The 22,236-nt window shown below is 40.7% G+C and overlaps 1 protein-coding gene across 1 annotated transcript in view; it reads left to right on the top strand.

Annotated features, from left to right (window-relative positions):
- The first annotated feature begins 15,341 nt into the window (after nt 1-15,341).
- PAG1 (phosphoprotein membrane anchor with glycosphingolipid microdomains 1) overlaps nt 15,342-22,236 on the top strand; it is a 147,130-nt gene continuing 140,235 nt past the window's right edge. The window contains exon 1 of the mRNA XM_061171837.1: nt 15,342-15,464. The gene's annotated coding sequence lies outside the window, so the exon portion shown is untranslated. The remainder of the gene's footprint in view (nt 15,465-22,236) is intronic.

Genomic DNA, 22,236 nt, shown 5'->3' with positions numbered 1-22,236 from the left:
ATAAACCTATCTATCTGAGCAGGAAAACCAGAGGCCCCCTGAGGAAGGGTCAACAACTTCTTCTTGAATGTCAGAAATCAAAAGTACTCAATAATTAATGTCTTTTTTTTTTCCTCAGTTGAATTCCAAATAAATTAAGACATAGATAGAGAAGTTAGGTAGATGGAGACCACAAAATAGCATTTATTACCAATAAGGATGTTAACAGAGGAAGTGACAACACATCTATAGGCCAGAGGCATCCTGTTACAGCAGGCTCGCCTTCTCCAGAATTAGAGGCTCCCCCTCTCTGCTGCAGGGGTACTGGGCTTCCAGAGCAGATCTGTCTCGGCCAGGAGAAGGGACGAGGGCTCACTTCCTACTGGCATCTCCCACCAGAAGAAAAGAGGAAGGGGTAGGCTGTACACGCCCTGTTTCTTCTTCCAACCTCACCAGTCAGAAAGTCACTCTCTCTCCCTGGATGGGAATCAGCAAGGGATAGAAGAGAGCCCAGACAGTTTATGCTAGTGGAACCCCTTTTACGTGGAAGAAAGTATCAAGTATGGGAAAGAAGAGCTTCCCTCTCGCTGCTCACTATTGAAAAGCACAGTGTTTTTCTTGAACACATGTTGCTGCCTTTTACAGGGATCTGGGTTTTGAGATAGCAGACAACCTAGGCATCTTCTGGCCTCCTCCACAAAAGACACCCCACACGTCGCACAGGTGAGCACAAACACACCCTCTGCAAAAGCACGTGGTCAGGGCATTCCTGGAGATCACGAGCTAGAAGAGGGCTTACCTGTTAAATTTTGTTTGGTGTCTAGACTTTAAATTCTCAACCAGTTTAAAATGCATTCTAGAATATAACCTCTTATTTAGTTTACCTTGAAAATAGAACATGGAAATTAATTTTGTCCATGAGTCCATACACTCTTAAAGTTTTCACAGTATTACATATTTTTCCTGCTGACATCCTTATACTCTTGCTTTTAAATAATATATTTATTCAAAGCATTTGTTGAATACTTTTAATAACATTTATGAGTACCAGCAGTGATTCAAATCTTACAAGGAAAGTATTATCAAGCCCATTTTACAAATGAGAAAATGAAGGATCGGATAGATAATTTGTTTCAGATGATACACAGACAGGAAAGGAAACTTGTGTTCGAACCCAGGTCTTGCCAACTCTCACAGGTGCTCCACCCTGGTTACCTGTATAGGCATCTATCATCCTAGATGCAAATTACTTGCGGTTGGGATCATGGCTTCTACTGATTCATTTTTTTTTCCTATCCACAGCAAAGTATACAATGCTCTCACTTAGTAGGTATTCAGGAAGTATTTAAGTTTAGGTAAATAGACTATCGTGAAATTCTAGATATGAAAGATGCATAGAAATATTCCAACTTGAATCTGTTTATGTAGCCAGGAGAGTGTTAGAATCCAAACCAGAGTTTAACTCCTCATATACGGCCTTTCAGCTCTTCCAGCTACCATTTCCCCTTCACCATGGGAATCACTCAAGTGACAAGTGGCTTGTCATGGATTACCCTCGTTTAGCAATAGGAGGAGCCAACTGCTACTTCTCCCGGAACAAAAGACCTGAGGCAACAGAGGTCACATCGGTGTCATGGAGTTGGAAAGCCTTACAGGAAGGAAAATAACAATAATAAAACATCACATTTCTTTGAGAAGCAGCAGAAAATCATGGCTAAATGCATGGACTCTGGAGCCATAGGACCTGGGTTAAAATGAGTAGAGGTAATCTGCTGTTAGCTAGCTGTGTGATCTTGGACGAGTTACTTAGTCTGTATGTGCCTCAGTTTCTTCATCTATAAGATGGGAATGCAGTAATTCATACAGTCTGTGAAAATTAAATGAGTTACATATATAAAATGTACAGACTTCACCCAGCACACCAAGCACTATTGGTTGTTATTTGAGCACTTGCTAGGTTCCAGAGACTGTGCAAAAAGTTTAAAAACCATTAGTTATATTGATCATATAATTAAATATTGAATAAGAAAAGCCATTGCTATACTTTACAAGCGCAGAATCTTGAGACGGAGAGAGAAAAAGCACTTGATTAAGATTCTAGTACCTGCCAGTGGAGGCGTATAAACCTGGGTTACCTTCCCCCAGAGCCCACGCTGCTAACCACTGTGTGGGGGGCTGAATCATCAACTTTCTCTCCCACAAAAAAGAAAAACTGCTTTGGGATCCCTACTGTACCCCAAAGGGACCCCTGCTATTGTAGCAGGCACAGAATTCTCTAGCAAAGGCCACCTTTTTCTAACTAAGCCTCCATCAATTCTCCTGTGGCCCCAGGAGGTTGGGCTTACAGCAGGCCATATCATTCCTAATTCAGAAGAGTCTAGATTAGCCTGGACATTGAATTCCAGAATTTTGGGATTGCTCTAAGTGAATCTCAAAAGAGAACAAATCTAGACTCCCCTGGATTAAATACTGTTGACATAATCAAAATCGGGCCAATCTCCGAGGCCTTCCCTTGAAAAGTCGAATCCCCCAGGTGTCTCCCATTTGAGAGCATATACATACAAAAGCTTGTATGGAACAGACATCCCTATTTATCCAGGAGTTTTCTAGAAGGGAAAGACCATGGACCTTTCTCTTAACTGCAAAATTTTTACTAAAATCATCTGCTTTGACTCAGAAAAAGTGTCAGAAGTATGTCTAAACTTAAGACTCTGGGAAGCAATCCTTTCTGTCATGTTTGCCATTTAGATAAAGCTCTTAGGGAAATGTGTTGAGAATCAGGATATCAATGCAAGTTTATTATTGCGCTTGTTAGTACTCAGCACTGGGTTAAATAAACTTTGATGTTTCCTACCACATATTTGAGGGGAATTTAAAGCTCCTAATGGACATGATCTCATGTTGTCAAATAGAGTGTTCCAGTAATGACTGTTCCCTAATGCCAGTTGCTGTCATTTTCAGAGATTTTGTTAGTAATAAAGTAAAAGTTTGGTGTGTTAGAAAAGCAAGTGTTTACTTCTGAAAAGCAAGATTAAATCAGATAAAATAAAACAATATTTCTCTTCTGTTCTCCCTCCTGAAATAAATCGTTAGCTGGTATCCCTCAAAGTCATTAGAAACTCCTCTGGCTGCAAAGTTATTGTTGCAGTTCTGATATATAACATGAAGAAGACTCAAAGAGTGAGTCCAGCTACAATTCAATAGAGCTAATTAAATTTTAACCTGCTAGATAGGCAATACAGTTATTTTTATATACTTGAGATTCCTTTTTTAAAATGTTTCTGTTTTTGTCAATGCTTGAAGTCTATTTCTTTTGCTCTTTAAGAGTGTATGTCTTAAGTTAGATTCCTAACATTTCCTATCAGTATAAATGACTCACTAACTTAATTTGGCAAAATGACATTGAGTTTAATTACTAGCATAAACATAAGGCTAAATGAACGACAAGCTTACTATGCATAATAGAACCTGCTTCTGAACTTCAATGGCTATATCACTGTCTATCATCATTCACAGAATGATTGGAACTGAAAAAGACCAGTAGCTCTTAATACTTAAGGAGGGTGTGATAAGCTAAGTCATAGGCTAAGTGAGATGGACTTTTAATTTCAGGTCTGGTCCTGACTTACTCTGAGATTTTAGGAAAGAGGCTTATCTATGGCTTATCCTTTCCTATTTGTGAAATAAGGAGAGAAAAAAAGTATTAAAGTAATGTCCATAGAGACAAGACTGTTAAATAGGCATGAAATGAAAGATGAGTATTATAATTAATAAGTACTTATTTGTACATCATCATATCAACCATAAAGCATGTCATTAGTACTTAGGATTTTTTAAGAGAATTCACAAGGCATGGTTTGAAATATAAAGACATAGGAAATGTGGACTTGACTTCCTCCACAAGCACACAGTCCAGCTGGAGAGATGGGATGCACATGCTAAAATGTGTTGATTACTTCACTGACCACCAATCACCTTGAGTTGATTGACTGATATAGACATAATCTCCTGATATAATTGCTCTCTTCTTCATCTGGAGATGGTGATGTCATTTCTGCTCTATATTAATCAACACTATAAATAAGACAACACAAAAACATTGTGAGTCTTTTTAATCACACAGTGTAATTTTGTGTTCTGATGCCAATTCCCTGAAACCAACTGGTAGTCCTACAATTCAATTCAATTCTAATACTAACTGGAGTTAGCATCAGATACCACAAGCTAAAGTGCAAGGTCCCCAACAGACTTCCCTTGCATCAGATGCCAGCTGCAAGTGGGGTCTCCAGGCTACCCACACTTCTGTCTGACTTGGCTACAAATTCAGAGGTTCCTACAATGCTCCTTCAGATTCAATAATTGGCTAGAATGACTCATAGAACTTAGGAAAATATTATATTTAAGATTACCAGTTTATTATATTCTTTTTAAGGTTCCCAGATTATTCTCATTGTATTTGGGTTGAAACCCAAACTAAGTGTAATATAGGACAGAACAGCCGGATGAGGGAGTACATAGGGCAAGGTATGGAAGACTGTGGCATGTAGGAGCTTCTGTCTGTGTGCAGTCAGAGTGCATAACCCTCTGAGTCATTGATATGTTCATCAACCAGGAAGCTCCCCAAGCCTCAGTGTCTTGAGTTTTTATATTGAGGTTTCACTGCATAGGGGTGCCTGAATAAATCATTGGACATTTAACTGAACTCAATCTCCAGCTCCTCTCCCCTCCCCAGGGTCAGGCAGTGGGGCTGAAATTTCCAACCTTCTAAGCACACGGCTGGTTTTCCTCCATATCTCACTAGCATAAACTCAGGTATGGTCCAAAGAAGTTCATTATGTATATCATAAGACACTCTTATCACCCAAGAAACTCCAAGGTTTTTTGAAGGTCTGTGCTAGGAAACAGGAACAGTTTGGGATAAGTGCCATGTGGATGATATAGACAGTAGGTGTTATAGATTCCCAACAGGAGTAGAGATCTCTCCAGCAGGAGAGCTATGATGATCAAGGTCAACTACATGGACATGGCGAGATATGCATTAGGCATTAAAGTATGGCTGGTATTTGAAGGACAGAAGTGGGAAAGGAGGACTTGAGTAAAAAACAATAGTGAAGAAATAAAGTACAAAAAAAAAAAAACCCTCAAAAAACATGCGGAGGTTAAGCATTATGCTGGTAAATAACCAATGGGTCACTGAAGGAATCAAAGAAGAAATTTAAAAAATACATGGACACAAACGAAAATGGAAACACAATGACTGAAAATCCATGGTAAACAGCAAAAGCAGTTCTAAGAGGGAAGTTTATAGCAATAAAAACCTACCTCAGAAAAGAAGAAAATCTCAAAAATAGCTTAACCTTACACCTAAAGGAACTAGAAAAAGAAGAACAAACAAAACTCAAACTTAGTAGAAGCAAAGAAACCATAAAGATCAGAGCAGAAACAATGAAATAGAGATTTTTTTAAGTAGTAGAAAAGATCAAGGAAATTAAGAGCTGGTTCTTTGAAAAGATAAACAAAATTGATAAACCTTTAGCCAGACTCACCAAGAAAAAAAGAGAGAAGGCTCAAATAAGTAAAATCAGAAATGAAAGAGAAGTTACAACCGACACCACAGAAATACAAAGGATCATAAGAGATTACTATAAACAAGTATATGCCAATAAAATGGGCAACTTAGAAGAAATGGATAAATTCTTAAAAATGTACAATCACCTAAGGCTGAATCAGAAAAAATAGAAAATATAAAGAGACTGATTAAATTGAATCAATAATTTTTAAAAAGTTCCAAAAAACAAAAGTCCAGGACCAGATGGCTTCAAAGGTGAATTCCACCAAACATTTATAGAGCTAATACCATCCTTCTCAAACCATTCCAAAAAATTGTGGACGAAAGAACACTCTTGAACTTATTCTGAGGCCAGTGTCACCTTGGTACCAAAGCTAGTTAAGATACCACAAAAAAAACAAAGGAAAATTACGGGACAATATCACAGATGAACACAGAGGCAAAAGCTCTCAACAAGATATTAACAAACCAAATTCAAGAATACCTTAAAAGGATCATACATCATGATTAAGTGGGACTTATCCCAGGGATACAAGGAGGGTTCAATTCCTGCAAATTAATCAATATGGTATATCCATTAACAAACTGAAGAAAAAAAAATCATATGATCATCTCAATAAATGCAGAAAAAGCTTTTGATAAAATTCAACATTCATTTATGATAAAAACTTTCAACAAAGTGGGTATTGAGGGAATATACCTCAACGCAATAAAGGCCATATATGACAAACCCACAGCCAACATTATACTCAATGGTGAAAAGCTGAAAGCATTTCCTCTAAGATCAGGAACAAAACAAGTATGCCCACTCTTTCCACTTTTATTCAACAGAAATAAGACAAGAAAAAGAAATAAAAAGAGTCCAAACTGGAAAGGAACAAGTAAAACCGTCACTATTTTCAGATGACATGATATTATATAAAGAAAATCCTAAGGACACCACCAAAAAACTATTAGAATAAATGAATTCAGTAAAGTTGCAGGATACTAAAGTAATCTACAGAAATCTGTTGCATTTCCATACACTAATGACTAACTATCAAAAAGAGAAATTAAGAAAACAATCCCATTTACAACTGCATCCAAAAGAATAAAATACCTAGGAATAAATCTAACCAAGGAGATAAAAGACCTGTACTCAGAAATTACAAGACATTGATGAAAGAAGTTGAAGACAAGACAACAAATGGAAAGATATACCATGCTCATGGATTGGAAGAATTAATAGTTAAAATGTCATACTTCCCAAGGCAATCTACAGATTCAATGCAATCCTTATTTAAAAACTAGTGGCATTTCTCACAGAACGAGAACAAATAATTCTAAAATTTGTGTGGAAACTCAAAAGACTTCAAATAGCCAAAGCGATCTTGAGAAAGAAGAACACAGCTAGAGGTATCAAGCTCCCTGATTTCAAATCATACTACAAAGTTACAGTAGTCAAAACAATATGGTACTGGTACAAAAACAGATACATAGTTCAATAGAACCGGATAGAGAGCCCAGAAATGAACCCACACTCTGTGGACAATTCATCTATGACAAAGGAGGTAAGAATATACAACGGGGAAGAGACTGACTTTTCAATAATAATACTGGGAAAACTGGGCAGCTACATGCAAAAGAATCAAACTGGACTACTTTCTCATACCATGTGGAAAAATAAACTCAAAATGGATTAAAGATTTAAATGTAAGACCTGAACCCATAAAATACCTAGAAAAAAACATAAGCAGTACGCTATCGGTCTTAGCAATATTTTTTTGGATATTTCTCCTCAGGCAAGGGAAACAAAAGCAAAAATAGACAAATGGAACTATATCAAAGTAAAAAGCTTTTGCACAGCAAAGGAAACTCTCAACAAAACGAAGAGGCAGCCTAATGAATAGGAGAGATATTTGCAAGTGACATATCTGATAAGGGGTTAATATCCAAAATAAACAAAGAACCCATACAAATCAACATTAAAAAAAAACTGATTAAAAAATGAGCAGGGCTTCCCTGGTGGCGCAGTGGTTGGGAATCCGCCTGCCAATGCAGGGGACACGGGTTCGAGCCCTGGTCTGGGAGGATCCCACATGCCGCGGAGCAACTGGGCCCGTGAGCCACAACTACTGAGCCTGCGCGTCTGGAGCCTGTGCTCCGCAACAAGAGAGGCCGCGACAGTGAGAGGCCCGCACACCGCGATGAAGAGTGGCCCCCGCTTGCCACAACTAGAGAAAGCCCTCGCACAGAAACGAAGATCCAACGCAGCCATAAATAAATAAATAAATAAATAAATAAATAAATGAATGAATGAGCAGAGGATGTGAATAGACAATTATTAAAAGGACAACAAATAAAAAGTGTTGGCAAGGATGTAGAGAAAAGGGAATCCTTGTGCACTGTTTGTGGGAATGCAAATTGGTATGACCACTATGGAAAACAATATGGAGGTTCCAGAAAAAATAAAAAATAGAACTATCATATGATCCAGCAATTCCACTTCTGAGTGTTTTTCCAAAGAAAACAAAAACATTAATTCAAAAAGATATATGCATCCCTTTGTTTATTGCAGCACTATTTACAACAGCTGAGATAAGGAAGCAACCTAAATGTCCATTGATAGATGAATGCAAAAGATGTGAGATATGTATATATGTATATATATATACACACACACACATACAGTAAAATATTAGCCATAGAGAAGAATGAAATGTTGCCATTTGCAGCAACATGAATGGACCTAGAAGGTATTATGCTAAGTGAAATAAATCACATAGAGAAAGACAAATACCATATTATTTCACTTATATGTGGAATCTAAAAAACACAACAAATGAATAAGCATAACAAAACAGAAATGAACTCACAGATACAGAGAACAAACAGGTGGTCACCAGAGGAGTAGGGGTGGGGAGATAAGTGAAATAGGTGAGGGAGATTAAGAGGTACAGCCAGTTACAAATAAATGAGTCATGGGGATAAAATGTTGAGCATGGGGAATATAGTCAATGGTATTGTAACAACTTTGTATGGTGACGGATGGTAACTAGACATATCCTGGTGATTATTTTGTAATGTATAGAAATATTGAATCACTATGTTATGTACCTGGAATTAACATAGTGTTCTAGGTCAATTATACTTCAATTTTTTAAAAGAGGGGAAATAAATAAATAAATTGTTAAAGTGGGAAAATGTTATCAGCATAAAAGTCAATTGAATATAATTAAATAACACAGGGAATAAAAAACAAAACAAAACAAAACAGTGAAACACTAAAACAAGAAAGTACAAAGGATGTGAAGCAATGAAGAGCAAACCAGTTTGACCAAAGTAGACGAATCAAGGTGGGGTATAGCAAAAGATAAAGTAGACTGTAATCACTCCTATATACCCAAGGCTCTTTTTATCAAGAAGCCCAATCATGTATTTTCAGAACCAAATTCTAATTACTAATATAGACAAAGCAAACTACTATCAAATTGCCTATAATTGGTTTTAAAATCTAATAGTCTAGTATTTTCTGGAAAAAAAAATCACTTTAGAATGGCATTATAGTTGGTTGGATACTGAACATTCTTGAATAAGTGATTTGGACAAAGTATGTCAAAGGAATATAAATAATATGTAAAATTGCTGTTACTGGCTCTACAAACCAAAATAATGTCTCTTGGGCTCAGCTGTCCATTGTATTTATAAACAAAACAGCCTCTACACTTTGTTTCTTTTCTAGCCAAGAGAAATTAAGCTCCCATGGCTTCAGACAGCTGTCGCACATTTCCCCCGACTGCTGCCACATGAGTGTTAGGCTCTGCAGATCATTACCAACACCAACATCTGGCTCTGCTTGCTTTCTTTCAAACAGGGCTTAATTTTCTTCTGCGTCTCCAGAAACAGGAAATACCATGTGCACTTTGGTGGAATTTGGGATTAAATATTTCTAAAACCAACTGCTGTTTTTACAAGACCTCTTGGAGTGATGGTTTATTTTATGGCTTTAGCCTCTGGGAATTCTTCTATGTGAATTGCTGTGAAATCTCCAAGGTCTGCCTTTCCTTCAGGCTACATGCTTGTACTTTTTTTCATCCGCCAACCAATATGTTTGAGTCTCCACTGAGAGTGTGACCACCAACCACACAAGCAACATCTCAAATTCCAGGAGTTTTATTGCCTGTTCAGAATAGTAGGGTTGATCACTGCCAAGTGTACGGAAACTTCGGGGAGCCCTCACTCTCCCTAGTCCTCCCTAGCACCCCTCTCTAGAAGGTGTTCTCTTTGGGAGTAAGGAAGGGAAAAGAGTTCAGCAGAAACTAAATGCTCCTTCTTCCTGGTGAAGTAGGAATAGGTAAATAGCTGAGTCTTTCAGAGAATAATAAGAGCTACTTTTAATATCCGCATTTTCCAGATAAGTAACCTTAGGCAGACTGAGGAAGAAAGTCAAGCAAACAGTGCATATTCCTCCAGTCCTAAATGGGCTTCTGGTTCAAAGAAAAAGCCACAGTATACTGAATTTCCCCTCCCTGTCATCTTGCGTGCCTCCATAACGAGATATGGCTCCACTCCAGGGAGGATACAGGACTGAGAGAAGAAAAGTCTATTTGCTGAAAAAACGTTGAGAGGGTAGGAATGGAGAAAGAAATGACAGCAATGCTTTAGCCCCTGAAAGCTTTTCATACCTTTCTGACTTTGGAGAGCAAGCAACTAGCTCCTCCTGGAAGTAAAACTCTCCATAACTGTATACACCTTCCTTTTTCAATCCTGAATTTTTGTTTGTTGGCTGATAATGAAACACTCGGTTTTCTCTGACACTTACTTCAAACTTGAGCTTGTGAGAATTGTATTCTATGGAAGTGATAAAGGCAGAAGAGGGAAAAAGTGAACCTAAGGAATCTCGGTCAACATGATGAGTAACACATCCTCACATCACTTTTACAGCCACGAATCTTGAGCAGCAATGTCAGGATAGAAATTTAAGGAATATGTAAGGTCAGGATGACAAAGGATAATGGGTATCCATTCTTTAATCTGCAATGTAAAGACATTTCCTTAAGACACTCTCTGTTCTCACTTTTTTAAGTACTGTCTCTTTCCCATCATAATTTCTTTCTCCCAATAGAAAGATCTGGAAGTGTCAAGTCCTAAGCCCTGCCTTTTCCTTTGCAGTACAGTGTGAGGCCAGAGAGTAACAGTGTGAGGCAGGCTTTGCCTTGATCTCCCCTGAAAGCCTTTTCTTCATGGTTTCCCTGTTCTCAGAGGAGCCCTAAAGTCATTCTTAAGTCTTCTGTCAAAAAGGGAAAGCACTCCCTTACGAACTATGGTTAATCATTGCTTACATTAAAATGATAAAATGGGCATTAGGAGACATCTAGCTACAGCCTTTAACTCTAGGAAAAAAAAAAAGCTAACCCTAATATCTGGCATTCATTAGGAACCTACTATGTGCTTAAAACTATTGTTATTCCATGTTAGGTAATCAAAGATGGTAGCCATGTGATTACAGCTGACAGATGGGGATGCTGGAAGCCAGAGCCAGACAATTCTGTGTGGTTCCAACTGTGCACATGGTCTCTCAACTGGCCGCCTTCTCCTTCTATTAGTGGACCACTTGCTTGGGAGGGAGGGGTAGGTAATTCTTAGAGATTAAAATTGAATGTACATTTCTGTAGTAGTTCTTTAAGCATGTATCTATTTATAAGGGATTTATAACCTATTTCGTAATCGCTGATCATTCATTCCTATAGATTAAGTCAAACGTGGCACCCTTAACACTTTAAGGAAATGCAAGTGCTAAGCTGCAGGTACAGTTTCAACTGCTGTTTCTCTTCTTGGTCACAGGCTCATACTTCTCCAAAGTTCATCTCAGAGGCTACTGATAAACAGTCTTCGTCAGCCTCTGCTTCTCAGCCACCAAGACCATAGGCAGTCTTCTCTTTGGTCCCTAAATTCCATTCTCCCCTGCCCCAGACCCCTCTCTTACCACTGGGCCAGAATCCTCATCCAGCACCTATTTCCTTTCAAGCTTGGAGTTGGCAATAAACACTATATTCATTTATTTGTAGGTTTAAAAAACATTTTGGAGCTAGCCTGAAAAATCCAGATCAGGCTGTCCTAAGTTCTAAACAAACTCTTTAGAACAAACAGTTGAGAAGTAAGCATTTGAAATTCAGGTGCTTCTTAACTTTCCTGTGTCAGGGAAAGAGGAATTGGGCTTTTCAATAGTTTTCAAAAGTGGCCCAGGATAAGAAAGACAGAATGCTAACCTACCTCTCTCCACTCCCACCTCCTCCACCCCTACATCCCACCAGGGATTCAGTTTTGGTTTCCAGTGAAGTTACTAGCAGCTGCACGTGCTCAAACAAGGCAAACCTGGTAATAAACCATGTGCAAAAAATCAAGAACAACTCGTGTTCATTTTTATGGCAACCTCATTTTCCCCTAGTGAAATCTAACTCTATGTGCCCACTTTTGTCTCAGCTTTGCCAGTCCCCTGGACTCCCCAGTTCTCTGACCTGGGCTATCACTATGAATTAGGCAGGGGGTGGAAGATTTTCATGTCAAAGAATCTCTTTGAGTGAAATGGATGAAGAAATGTAATTAACAGGTACAGAGAATTTGGGGGCCAAAACCTCTCAGCTCAGTGATAAGCCCATGATTCTCAGCAGAAAGAGTTTAATAAAAATCTATTCTAGGTACAGTTTCTTGAATGAGCAGAGAATAGGTTCAATGGAGTCGCTAGCATCTGTATAATTGAAATCCTCACTATTGGGACTTTTAGAGGCATTGAATGAAGAAATTCTCGGCCAAAGAGCAGGCTTTGCTGACCCATTAAGGAATACATACCTCAGAGAAAAATAACGTAGCTGCTATCCCTGCCAGACAACAACAGCAGCTAATGAGAAACAAATTATAGATCAGACACAATCAGTATTAATACACAGTCAATATTAAGGCAATTACATATTTCGTGTGTTTAATGCCAATGATAGTAGCTCAAAATACAGTGGCAGTGGGTCATACTAATTAACTTTTTATAAAATCAAATCCTGGCTCTCTTAAAGTCAATATTCAAGTGAATTCATACACTATACAGATAAACACTTTGATTGGAGTTTCTAAAACACCTAAGAAAACAGGACGACAACTTTGGACACCTCCCCTAAAAGTTCCAACATGACTGTTATGTTAACTTTGTGTTTTTTGTAATTTAAAATATTTTCTTATTAAAAACGGAACTAACAAATTTCCACAACCATCTCCCTCATTTATAGAGAATTCTCTTTGAATTAGGCATTCATTTTTTCATAATCACACAGAGGAATAACTCTAATGGAAGAGTTATACTGGAAGTAAAGACAAAGGTGGGTCGGACATAGTTTACAGTATAGCATTCCAAAGCAAACCTCTGGATTGGGAGACTGCATATAAACATCACACACTTTCTTCCAAAACTTTATTCACACTGGGAATATAGTCCAGAGCATTTACCGCAAGCACAAGAATTGTTCCTGACACTTCTGGTTCTATACCAAGGAGTGACTTTGGAATACCTTTGGGTTCTAATTTACTGATGGCAAATCAGTAAAAATTTGGAAATGTAAAACAATCTTCAGGAGGTCATTTGGTGACAGGAGAGCAGGGGAGAAGGACAGAGGCCTGAGACTGGCTCTTGCCTGGATTTTGCCTAAATCACTTAGCTTCTTTGGGCCTGGATAAAATGAGGATGGTAATCACACTTGTCACCAGAAAATGTGAATGTCGCTCTTTGAACCTCTCAGTGAAGCCTGCCCTGTGTAACTGTAATGTATCCCAACTTGTGGAGCTGCAAAACTGCTGTGAAGATGCAAAATGGATTTCTTCCCTCCAAAAAGGAAAGCTTTTCTAACTCAAAATTTAGGCACAGCCTTTAAAGGATGTGAATAATAAACAGAAACCATTTTCCTTGTAAGATCTGAATCGTTTTCCTTAGAGTTATAGAAGCTGTGTCTAACACTCAGATCTGTACTCTCATTCAAGTCCCACTGTTTGAGCAAGTCAACATTTTAAAATCTGTAAAATGAGCATAAATCTCTTTTATCCAATTTATGAGACCATTGTGAGATTTCAGTGAGGTAATGTATTTGACGTATCATACATTAATAAGTTCTGGAATACCTGAGTTTCACCCTGTGCTACCGGACAGGAGACCACGTCTAGTCCCTGGGTCTTCTTCTCCAAGGCACCTTTCCAGGACCTAGGTTTGTTTCCTGCTACACAGCCTTCCCTCTGCAATGCACTATGGAACAGGCCATCTAACATCTCTTCCTCCATCACTTTGCTCCCCACTCCCATACCTCCCCTCCTGACCAGCCTTCTTCCCAGGCCAGATTTAAGCCTCCTTTAATGATATGTGTAAGGAATACAGTGTGTGTGTTGTGTGTGTGTTTAACATGATTTATATATTTTTCCTACGAAGTAAAGTAATGCATAATAATTGTAGAAAATTTGGACTAGTGAGATAAAGCACCAATTGGAGTTGGACTTGCAGTCAGATGTCTTGAGTTCAATACCCGGCTTGGTGCTTCTCACTGCAAAGGTCTATTCCCAACTCCTAGTTGCTGGTCTAATATCCTGAAGTTTGGTTCAAACAACACCTATATCAGACTCATCGAGCGTGCTCCTTAGGAATGGAATTCCAGAGACCCACCTTTGCCCAGCGGCTGAACCATAACCACTGTCGATAGGGCCCGTGAATATGCTCTGCATTTTCAGAAAGCTACTCGGGTGATTCTCACGCAGACCAGAAGCTCTACTCTGGATTCTAGACCACACTTCCAGTAGCCAAGATAGGGTGGTCTGGACCTGCAGCGCTGACATCATCTGAGAGCTTGTTAGAAATGAAGAATCTCCCCATAGTGCCCAAACCTACTGAATCAGAACCAGCATTTTGACAAAATGCCCAGAAGATTCTGTCACACCTTTGAGAAGCTCTACTGTACCTTGGTGTCACCTGGGAAGCTTTACAACCTAATGATACCTGGGCCCCATCTAGAGATTCTCATGTACTTACTATTCTGGATTCTGGGGTGCGGACGGGGCAAAAGGGCTCTTACTAGTTCCGTAAGTTACTTTAATGTACAGCCAAGGTACATTGTCCCCTAAATCCCAGCTTTTTAAGGTTAAACTATAACCTGAGTTAAATTGGCTTTTGCAGGCTTGCCAGGGGCCCTAAGGATCGCTTAGATTAAACAGTGGTTTTTCAGAGACAATGGACTCTGGAGACAAACAAGTTCAACCACACAGCTTAAGGTTCACCGAACCCCAGGCGGGAGACTTCCGGTACCTTCCCACGAGGGAGCGGGGCATCGCACCCGGATCCGCCCAGCGCCCCGACCCGGCCCCGCCCGCCTCGCCCCCTCCCCGCCCCGCCCTCCCCCGTGACGTGCCGCAGAGGGCCGGGCTCATGCGCACTCGCGCCCCGCGCCCCGCACGGCTGCACCGCCTCGGCGCTTGTCATTCTCCGCGGCGCGGTGGCGAGTGCTGATTGCGGTGCGTGCCTGCCTTCCCGCTCGCTTGTCGGCGCGCCCGCGATGTGATCGACCGCCTGGGAGCGGGCTGGCAGCTCTCCCCGCTACAGCGCCTCGGCTTTTCCCTGGCCGCCTTCCTTGTTGAGCCCCGATTCCCTCGGAACCGGAGACACGCACCAGGGGCTCGAAGCGCCGCACTCCGGGGCTGGCGGCAGCTGCAGCGCTCGGGACCGCGCGGCCGGGTGCAACCTCTGTCGTCGTCGCCGCCGCCGCCGTCGCGCTTGGCACCGCGGAGCCAAGGCGGCTGGTGCAGAGCGGCAGCACCTCGCCCCGCACCCGCCGCCGCCCGGGCAGTGCGGGGCCGCGGCGCTCTGTGCGCAGCGGGAGCCGGTCCCCCCCGAAGGCTCCCTGTCGCCTGCGTCCCAGTAAGTTGACTGTAGTTTTTGAAGTTGGAGGGCGCCACGGGAAAGGGAGGTTCGTTTTTGTTATCTTCACGTCGTGGGAAGCTGGGGGTGGCACCTCTTGTTAGCAGGGCTCCAGCTTGGGGAGTTGAGGGTGCGAAGCCGCGGACAGGGCACGCGGGGAGAGGAAGCAGTCCCGGGAGAACTGGCTCCAGCCTCTGCTGAACGTGCCAGTTGGAAATGTGCTGTGAGAGGACAGGTGCTCTGAGGGCATTTTGCCTGCTGCTGATTGCACATTCCGAGCCCTTTGACTATGTGTGTGTGTGTGTGTGTGTGTGCGCGCGCGCGCGCGCGGGGGGGACTGGGGGGTGGTAGGGGGGTCCTGTCACCTCCATCCCAAGTCCTCAAGGGAATGACTCTAGTAATATTCCTGGATGCGATAGATCTTTGGGGATGGGGGCTAAGTCATTCCCTCTCAGGCCTCCAGGCTTCCCGCGCATCCCACTTTTCTCTTCCCCTAGGCAGAAGTTGTAATTGGAGCCCAGTCCTTTAGGGAAAGACAACTTATATGTCAACCTAGAGTTTTGTGCTATAAGGCAAATAAAATGAGAAACCGGCTCAGCGTGTGTGATTTCATACACTTTAAGAATGTGAGCAAGTCTCAAAGCAATAGTGTTCAGATGATGACACTTGGGTTTCACCCTCACTGTCCTGCACCTCTTATGTAAGCCTCCCGGCAGGATAACTCTCTCTGCAGTGGCTGCAGCTGTGGCTCTCCATTCCATTTGTTTAAGGTCTAGCTTGAACGTATTTAATGAAAATGTTGACATGATATAGCACCCTGCAGTCTGAAACAGAGTGCACTCTTCAAATTGGAGTGTCTTCTCCTAATAGGGAGTGTGCAAGGAAAACCCCAGTATATTTTTCAAGGCAGCTCCAGGAATTAGACACATAAATCATGTTTTAAAATAGCATGCATTGTACAGAGAGCTTGCAGAGGACCCCTTTGAACACATCCCCTTTGTTTTAGAAAAAGTGGAAATTGTTCATGCCAGACAATTGTTGAGTCTGAAAGTTAAGTGTACTGATAGGCTTAATTATCTTAATAAACAAAGAGCATGATTTATAGGTAGCTGCCCTGCCCTACTTTGAAGGATAGAATTCTAGAATTCTTTAACCTTTCTCTCATCTGTCCCCTAGAGATTCCTTTTAAGCAGAGCAATAGATTATCATCATTGATGTTTAATATTTGAGTTGATTAAATTTGTAAAAGGAGTACTTTGAAATACCATACAGTACTGCTATGACTGTTAAGACAGTGAACATTAGAAATAAGGAGAATATTCCAATTTTTTGGTGTAGAAGTCATTAGTTTAAAAAAACAGATAACATTGACTGCCCTAATATATCTTTTTTAATTTGGACTTGTAATAAACATTTAAACCAAAACTCAGGGTTGTGTTTTGATGTAGGATTTATTTAGGTACTCTTTAGAAAAAGAAGCACATTTATTTATAGCATTCTAGCACATGGAACAAGATGAACTAGTTATAGGCACCTCATTTAAAAACATATCGTAGTTTTTTTTCAGGAATTCTAAGAAAATACACAAAATGTAATTTCAAAAGTTGAAAAGATAGTCAACGCTTTGTACTTGGTGAGAGCAGCCATTGCTCATCTCTAGAAGCATGGAAGCATGGAAGCACAAACAGGTTGACCCCCTCCTAACATGATGCACTGTCACATCATGGTTAGGAGGACAGACTAGGGAGCCATGCTGGCAGCTCGGGTACCATCTGTTTGAATCTGGGCAAGTTACCTAAACTCTGTGCCTCAGTGTCTTTGTCTGTAAAATGGGGATAACAGTACCTACCTCCCTGGATTGTGGTGAGGATTAAGTGAGTTCATAGATTTAAAGCTACTGAACCAGTGTCTGGCTTATTAAACTGAGTAAAATTATCGTTAGGAAAGGAAATGCATCTTTGGATTCTGTGGACATTGAATGGCTGCTGATGGAGGTTAACAGAAGCAGTTCACGTGTATAATAGGAGAGAGGGTATGAGCGTTTATTGAATACCTCCTGGTAATGCAGACACCAGCTGGTGTTTGACCAAATGTCTCTTTCAATTCCTCTCCAAGATGGGTAGCTTCATTTCCACTTTGGAGAAAAGGAAACTGGGACTCAACAAGATCAAATAGTAGAAATCGCAGTTAGGATTTTAACCCATGTCTGTCTCTTTCAAACCCTGTCCTTTTTGGCCCTGCTGCCTCAATTTGCAAACTGCTTTTTCCATCTCTTCTCCTTGAATCCTCATAATAACATAATAAAATGGGTGCGTTATTATCTTTAATTTACAGATGAGGAAATCTCCTTTAAGCAGTAAAGTATGCAAAGTGCTTAACTCACGAGATAGTTCTCCATGACTGGGAGCTATTATTATTATCATAATTATTGTTTAAAAGCTTGCCTACATTAGCACATGGTAGAGATGCCAGCAGGTGAAATGAGTTTTCTCCTTCGGTTTGAAGTGGATTCCATTGCTTTTCACTTCCCTATTCACATATTCAGAGAATCAAGAAAAAGAAAATGGTATGTTACCGTTCCCACGCTTCCAGCTGGAGGACAGCACTCCCGGGTTTGTTTCCCGCCTGCAGATGTAGCTGCAGGATCCACACAGCCTAGTGAACAACCGCAAGCAGGTCATCCATCGATCCACAATCAGCATCATCTGTGGGCATGAATTCAGTCCCAGCTGGAGAGCACCCCTGGGGCAGAGAGAGAGGCCTTGCACTTTGCAGCATAGTGTACTGTATGTTCAGAAATGGAGATAATTTACATTTCATATTAAATAAGCATGCTTCCTCTGGGCCTTAGCACCAGTGTGGTGGGAAGCAGTTTCAGGGGTCCTGTGTGAGCAGTCCAGTTGGCCTTCCGTATCCTCGGGTTCCACATCTGTGGATTCAACTAACCTCGGGTTGAAAATATATATTTTTTTTAATTCCAGAAAGTTCCAAAAAGCAAAATTTGATTTGCTTTGCTCCAGCAGCTATTTACATATTGTAGCATTTACATATTTACTGTTTACATGGCATTTACACTGTATTAGGTATTATAAGTAGTCTAGAGATGATTTAAAGTATGTGGGAGAATATACTTTAAGGTTCTATGCAAATATAATGCTATTTTATATGAGGAACTTGAGCATCCACTGATTCTGGTATCCTCACGGGTCCTGGAACCAATCCCCCATGGACTCTACTTTGTTAAAAGTCTGGTCCACAGCCTGTCAAACTTTTCACTTGACTTCCAAAAGTTGGGAATGATTGAAAGGCTTTTTTCCTGTGGCTTTCTTAGATTATCATCCAGATCTACATAGTATTCTGGCCCTTGGTAAATATTTACTCTGTTTTCTAGATACAAAAATCTAATTTCTGTAAAGGGCACGTAGGCCACAGACGGCTTACAGACTGATTTAATATTTAAAGAAAACTGGTATCCTACCACTGAAAGGTACTTCAATACAGATGTTCAAGTGGGCTTTTTTTTAAAGTCAAAACTCTCTGTACAACATGTTGATTACAGTTAATAATACTGGATTGCATATTTGAAAGTTGCTAAGAGAGTAGATCTTAAAAGTTTTCATCGCTAGAAAAAAAAATTGTAACTATGTGAGGTGACATGTTAACTACTCATCATGGTGATCATTTTGCAATATATACAAATGTTGATTCATTATGTTGTACACCTGAAATGAATAGTGTTATATGTCAATTATATCTCAATTTAAAAAAAATCAAATCAAATCAAAAGTCTCTGGGTGTGAGCTTCCAGGAGGGTGCCAGATAGAGTCCTTGCCATCAACTGAGTCTTTCTGCAGTTTTAGCCCTCCTTGTCAGAGTACAAATTCTCCTTTTTTACTCTTTCAAGTGCTTTTCCTTACATTTCAAATGCTCCTCTGCTCTGGGTCATTCTATAGTAAAAATTTTCCTCAATCACTTTTGTGACTCGACCTGGGTCCATAATTTACTTTTAACTCATTCTTTAGAATTTACATAGTTCAGTTTTATTTTTTGTCTATGTTAACTATTTATTGGCTTACCTCTAAATCGCCAAATAACTTGCCTCCGACATCTAGCTATCCTTGCTGTCAGAAGACCTACGTACAAGAAATGCAAGCTAATTTTAATATGGATAAAGTGAATGAAGACCATTTACTCTCCCCAGTCATCTCTACTGTTTTGAATTATCTTCCCTTTGGGCTTGGGGAGTCTGGGGCTGATTGTATTTCTAGAGCTCTTGCCTCATACATCCGGGAGAAACTTGTTGGAGGTTATACTAGTCTTGGTTCTACAAGCAAGCTGTTCATGTGCAGCATGGCAGAGACAGTCCCACAAGGCTGGGACACTGCTGAATTTGAGGGCGAGGGGTGGGTGTGGGGAAAGACAGCTCCGAGTATGATTTATCTGCCACATCCTTACTGGATGGAATGAATAGCTAACACAGAGCCCTTACTGTGGGCTGGCTGCCATGCTAAGAACTGTACATACAATATTTACTTTAATCAGTGACCTTGTGTGGTTACTTTGTTATCCTTTATTGCCCAAGGGGAAACTGAGGCCTAGAAAGGTCAGAGCACTTGTCCAAGATAACACTAGTGTGTTTTTGAGCCAAGAGTGGAGGCCAGGAGTCTGATGAGGCCTAGCATTCTACTGCATCCAATTTGGGGGCCTTCTTATGGTTCACTTATGTCATATAGATATCCTATATTGTGCTTCTCAAAATAATCCTGTACTATCTCATGCTCTTCCCACAGTGACCCTAGGATAGAGCTAAAGGGATGGTGGAAAGGTCCGTGCCCACCGTCTTCCAGATCTCTATGGAGGAAGAGCTGAAAGCTTAGTTCATGCAATGAGCTCAGAAAAGAAACCCCTATGTCAGCATTGTGAAATAGGAAGCATAAAGCCTTCCACTGATCATGGGACACAGTGGAGAGGTGTGCAAACTTTGTGTTTGATGTCACATACTTGCGTCATTCTCATCGAAGAGAGAAGTGTAGCAACCTGAGATGTTCTTAGGTGATTTCTAAAAAATTAAATCAAAAATGATTTAATCGGCAGCGAGTATTACTACAGCAGTGTCATGTGTTGTTCACGATGAACTGATGGTTTTTAAAGTAAATGAACAAGTATGTGTCACAAGTAAAGTGCAAGCGTGTTGTCTCAGAAAAGGAACATACTGTCACATCTTCTGGGTCTGCATCCTAGTCTAACGCCACTCTAAATGCAGAGGGAAAGGGCAGAATTTAAAACCAACGTGTAATATTTCCAAAACCGTTTCCCTGAGCCCCACCTCCTCTATTTTTTCCTGATTTCACACTGGCACCAACATTTGTCGCAGAGGTCTCGGTATTGTGCAGCTGCCCTTTTGTAAGAAACGCTTTTCCAAAATAAAACAATTTTAAAAACCCATTAAAAAAAGTTCTTCATATCCCTTGGGTTTTGAGTTTTATTTTTGTTGTTGTCGTTGTTATAATATTTTGGTATATCATGTTAATGTCTCACCCACTCCCCCTTCTTGGTTTTATAGGACTGTATAATTTTCAAGCCTGTGAGTGACTAAAAACTTAAGAAAAATTCAATTTTCTAAGTGTGGATTTTATGGCAGAGGACAGGGAAATTTGGCCTGATTGGGGGGCCTTTACTTAAACTACAGAGCACTTGAAACCCTATGAACCTTATGGAGTAGGCAGGTTTTTCTAAAAAAGTGTTTTAATTGATCAATAGCAGCCTTGTACTTTCCTCTTCAATTTCATAGGACCCAGTCCCCGCATATCATATCTTGTATTCATTTGTAAGTAATCAATTTCAGTTGATTTTCTGAAAGTACCAGAAGGTGTGACTAGTCAGCATTGCTGCATCTGTCATTTCAGTCTTCAGGGAGCCCCAAGGTTGCATATGGAAACCTTTCTGTGAATTTGTTCTCTAAGGAATGAAGGGTGTTCAGATAGATCCTTGGGGTTCAGGTCTCACTGTATTTGTGACTCAGTCATTGCTGTTAATGTTGCTTCCACTCACTCTGGCCTTTCACCTCCACCCGTACTCCTTCCTCCATCACCCCCATGTGGCTGAACCTGCTGAAGCTCCTGGGAAACTTTAAAGTTGAAGCAGCTCATGCTATAGGTCAGAGGCAATAAAACCACACAAGACAAATTTTCTTAAACTATAAAAAAGCCAATCTGTAACGTGGCTACACACAAGAACACCACAACTTCTGTATTCAGCACTTGGGAATTGCAAGTGGGCTTGTGATATTTTCCATGACACCTTCTAAAGAGAGCTCTGCACCTCTCATTTACACATAATCAGTCACTAGAAGCTTGGCAATGTTTGAGCCAAATTTAGTTGGAGTGATGTTTACTCATTTATACATTCACCAGATATATATCAATATACCAGGCATAGTGTTGGATGATGAAACCTCAGACATAAGAGGATTCCTTTCACTTCCCTCGATAATCTCAGTCTTGGGAGGGAAAAGATGCTTAACAGCAGTTGGAACCAGTGCCTAAAAGATGCTGGGCTCGCTCAGGGGTGCCGGACTCCAAAGAGATGACTTTCCCTTAAGAAGCAGGGCAGGATCTGAGTCTGGACGGGTGAGTTGGAGGGGACCAGGCAGCTGAGGATGGGAATGGGCTGGCAAAAATCATTCTGAGCAGAGCGACCAGGGGGAACACAATGAAGGAGCTGAAGAGGGTGGTACGTCTGTGGAATAGCTGGTATTTCCCCGAGACTGGTC

This window comes from Eubalaena glacialis, chromosome 17 (genome assembly GCF_028564815.1).
Source record: "Eubalaena glacialis isolate mEubGla1 chromosome 17, mEubGla1.1.hap2.+ XY, whole genome shotgun sequence".
Classification (NCBI taxonomy): Eukaryota; Metazoa; Chordata; class Mammalia; order Artiodactyla; family Balaenidae; genus Eubalaena; species Eubalaena glacialis.
The sequence above is the reverse complement of the archived record's forward strand: the minus strand, read 5'-3'. Positions and strand labels throughout refer to the sequence as shown.